Source organism: Lactuca sativa, chromosome 9 (genome assembly GCF_002870075.4).
Source record: "Lactuca sativa cultivar Salinas chromosome 9, Lsat_Salinas_v11, whole genome shotgun sequence".
Classification (NCBI taxonomy): Eukaryota; Viridiplantae; Streptophyta; class Magnoliopsida; order Asterales; family Asteraceae; genus Lactuca; species Lactuca sativa.
The window spans coordinates 83,648,926-83,653,415 of NC_056631.2; the positions used below are offsets into that span (position 1 = coordinate 83,648,926).

The 4,490-nt window shown below is 36.3% G+C and overlaps 1 non-coding gene across 3 annotated transcripts; it reads left to right on the forward strand.

The window, feature by feature from the left end:
- LOC111885345 (uncharacterized) lies at positions 1–3,938 on the forward strand. Of its 3 annotated transcripts, none has more exons than XR_008226848.1 (10): positions 1–891; positions 1,168–1,392; positions 1,516–2,032; positions 2,636–2,677; positions 2,758–2,790; positions 2,885–2,935; positions 3,006–3,215; positions 3,302–3,364; positions 3,452–3,655; positions 3,734–3,938. It is a non-coding gene; the product is annotated as an uncharacterized LOC111885345 (transcript). The 3 variants fall into 3 exon arrangements; XR_008226849.1 differs by having other exon boundaries at positions 1,516–1,744; positions 1,918–2,032; positions 2,758–2,935; XR_008226847.1 differs by having other exon boundaries at positions 2,758–2,935.
- Positions 3,939–4,490: the final 552 nt, after the last annotated feature.

Genomic DNA, 4,490 nt, shown 5'->3' on the forward strand with positions numbered 1-4,490 from the left:
TGGAAATTCCAAAAGTTTGAAAGGCCGCCATTTTATCCTCTACCTTATTTCCATTGTTCTTCTCTCTCACTGATCAATAGCCAAAAAAACCCTAATATCATCACCACTCCTCGCCAACAACCGTCGGCCTTGTCCTCGGGCGACCAATGGAAGATGTTCGTGCAACCTACACAATCAGTAAAGCGCTAGGCCACGACCAATTTGGCGTGACGTATCTTGTCACTCACAAAACCACGCACCAACAGTTCGCTTACAAGTCAATCGCGATGTGGAAGCTGATTAACAAGGATGACATCGACGATGTCCGTCGACAGGTCCAGATCATGCATCACCTCACCGGACACCGTAACATTGTCGAGCTCCATGGCACCTACGAGCATCGGCACTCTGTTAACCTAATCATGGAGTTGTGCGCCGGCGGGGAGCTATCAAAAATAAATATCACCCTTTTCAATGATCAATAAAGTTATTCCTGTTTCTCTCTCACTTCCGTTTCCTTCCCACTTCTCCAGTTTCTGTTCTTCATCGTTAACCCAAAGACAGGGTAGGGACAAGAATTTCCAAACAAAACCCACATGCTCTTCCATCTAATCTGATCTTTTTATGGGTATTTTATTTTCCTTTTTCTTTTGATTTTGGGATAATGGATTTCGATCACATTGAATGCGTTTCAACATTGGATGAATGAAATGAGGACGAGATCCCATACCATCATCATCGTTATCAACATCAACATCAACATCGTCAAAACAGCCATTAAAATCCCCAGATTTTATCATCAAAACTCACTATGTTAATGTCGTTCCTTCCAAAATTAATCCCACCCTCAGTGTTTACAAGCTTCTCGAATGCCCTGTTTGTACCAATTCAATGTACCCTCCAATACATCAGGTTTTCTCCATTTTTCTAATTTGATTATGCTCTTACATGTTAAAATTCATATTATAATCGTTTCAAGATTCATGTGAATTTAGGGGTTTTCGGATTGTGATACATCGTTTTTTACTTCGGTTAACAAAAAGATGATGTTGACTTTTCATGGTCAAACATATCAATTTTTTAAGCCTCAAGATTTATGTATATTTCAAGTTCTTGTACGTACAAGTTGTTACCATTTACCCTATTTGTTATCAAACATTATCTCATTACCGAAATTTCCTTAAAAAGGTTAGAATTCGTGGAAATCTTGAAGTTGGAAATTAGAATGATTGACTTCAAAATTTCGTCAGACTCTTTGTTCCACTTGTAAAACACTTGTGAACAACAAGTGTCCGACTTGCAGACAAGAACTCGGTGATATAGGATGTCTAGCATTGGAAAAAGCTACAGAATCCCTCGAATTGCCATGCAAATACAGCTCACTCAGTTGCCATGGAATCTTCCCTTACTACAGTAAGCATAAACATGAAGTCGTATGCAATTTCAGGCCATATAGCTGCCCTTAAGTAGGATCAGAGTGTTCGATTGTTGGAGTTATGGTTGTGCTGATGATTGTCTTTTTTTGATGGTATGTAGATTTTCAATTGTTTTGGGCAGTATTTTTTTCTCCATTTTGAAGCATTTCAGCTAAGTATGGCTCTGGTTTATATGGCGTTTATGAGGTTCATGGGAGATGAAAGTGATGCCCGGAGTTACAGTTACAGTTTGGAGGTGGGAGGGAATGGCCGAACATAAATAGACTTAATAATGGAAGCTACCAGTGTCAAGGGAAAATAAGGCTCGATGCGATCGTTAAAAATTCATAGTATAAATGCTTACCTTGATGACTCTCCTGGACTTCAACATTCCCAGATTATAACATTAAAATCAATAACAGTTCAACTTTCAACACTAAGGAATGACACGCTTCACTCTTATTTCAATTTTTGGTGTCATTGTGCCTTATTTTTATTTACTTTACTTTCTATTGTATGACAGGAAGGATAGTTGGTCTCTTGGAAAAAGTGTAAGTTCTTTCTCTGCACTCCTGCATGGGAATGCTTCAGGGCTCTCAGGTCTAATATTTGTTGACGAAATGTCTGTTTTTGTCGAGGTATTTTCCTTCATCATCATCATCATGATGTTCTTCTTCTTTTTTTATTATTTTATTCCCTGATATCTTAATTTTTCTTGTAACACCTACAATTTCTTCACTTTTCCATTATTGCTTATATCAATTTTGATTATTTTCTCTGAATTGAATAGAAATTTTTGTTTTGTGACGAATTATGTTGACTCACTTGATGCGTAAGGTCCCATCTGGTGCTTCTATCAAGGAGATGATCCCACCTAGTTCTGTTGTTATGAGACAGTTTAATGAGATACGTTACAAATGAACAAAACACAGCAGAAAGAATAAGAAAAAGAAACATATATAATGACTTACAAAGTATTCTTTCTGGTATTCAGTATGAAGTCCTTTTTACAGAAGGATGACACGTTTCTTAAAAACTCAACCAGTCTTCTTTGCATCTCTCGGAAGTGATACAAAGCATTATTTGCCAAGTTGCCATCTTCCATAACCATGCCTTTATAGTTTATACACACAAAACAAAACAAGAATATTAATTTAATACTGAGTCGTATTTATTTATAATGACAAAATAGAACATGAGATACATTTTTCTCTCACCATTTCATTTTCACTCCTCTCAAGGTTACACTGAGTTCTTTAGTTGGAAGCAGTCTATCCAACAAGGTATTTCTGTTGTTGATTTAGTTTTCTAATTTAGTAGGAAACCCAATCTTGATCCTTTTGATATTCTATTCGATGAGCAGGCCCCAAAGGTCAGATTCCCTTAAGGAACAATGGTACCCATGCATTCTTTCAACAAATATGTATAGAGCTCCAATATATCCACATAAACTCTCATCCACTGACTATTTACTCATTCGCTCTCCAAAGGAAAAGCTCTCATTAAGACGCATTGACCGGATTTACGTTGTTGGTCAACAGGTTTGACCTATATCTTTCCTTCGTTTTTTTTCCCATCTGTATATTTATTTAAAATGTGTAATGTAAATAGGAGCCTCACATGGAAGTGATGTCCCCTATATCAAAAGGTGTTCAGATGTATAATATGAATAGGCTTCTGGTGTCCATGTATCGTGAGTTTCGTGCTCTTCAAAAACGTGGCTTGACACCTGCTATTCGTGCCAATGAGTTATCTGCACGGTTTGCAAATGTAGCTGAAGTTTCTTTAAGAAAGAGGTTAAAGTTATTGTGTGATTTTCAGGTGAAATTTTACCCATTACTTTACTTTTTTACCCATAATACCAATATATTAACAGTTTGTTTTATATTTATGGAACCAATCACCAGAGGGGTTCATGGGTTATGAAGCGAAATTTTCGTATTCCATTAGAGGATGAGCTTAGAAGAATGGTGACAACAGAAAATATATGTTTTCACTTTTCTTTAATCTTTATCTTTATCTTCCTTTTCTTTTATCTTATTTTTTTTTTGTGTTAGGTGTGTGCTTTTGAAAGCCTGCTAGCTTGAATGTAAAGACTGAAACTTCTAGGAATCAGCATGACTCATCCATGTGGTCTCTCCTCTACAATGAATTAGCTCTCTGCTGAAGTAATAGCTTTCGCTGCTGCTTCCCACATCGAGAGAGAATTACAAATAACTCCCTGGAATTTAAGCAGCAACTTTGTTGCTTGAACAAATCAGGTAAAAAAAACCAAACAGGGACTTAATACTTAACTGGATATGATTTATTGGTTTGAAGTCTTAAATATTGTTGTTCAGGATAGAGGAAACATTGAAACATTGGAGATTACAGGTGTTGGTGATCCATCTGGTAGAGGATTAGGATTTAGCTATGTTCGAACTGCTCCCAAGGCTCTAGTTTCACATGCCATTGTAAAGAAAAAAGTTGCTATATATAAATCTTGTTTACAGTGAGGCACACATTAGGTTATTAAAAATATAAGTTTGTGAATTTATGTTACAACTTCTATTGATTTGTTTTATCTTTCCATGGTACGATTATTTGTATGACATTAAATTTTATGTAATGGGTTGTATTTTTTGTATATGATATTTTATTTTATATTATGAGACATTGAACGCAAATTTAATTTCAAAATTAGTAAATCTATAAATAATATTTTTTTAAAACATTTGAAATTACAATACGCAAAAAGGTGTGTCATCTTCATTTATGACATGACCTTTCTTGACAAGGGCTTTAATGATACGCAATGCGAGTCGTAAGGTTACGACACGCAAATACGTTTCGTCTTCCTTTATGATAGGGCCTTCCTTGATACGCATTCTGTGTCATAAATGAGCGTCATAAATGTGTGTCGTAACTGCGCGTCGTCTATAGACGAAACGCAAAAGCATGTCGTCTCTCGTTATGACAGGGCCTTCCTTGATACGCATTTGTACGTCGTCTGAGCATTTTACGACACACATTGTGCGTCGTAAAAGGCTGTTTTTCTAGTAGTGTAGTGGGGAGCACTAATTCTGTTCATGAAAAAGAAGGATGGATCACACAGGA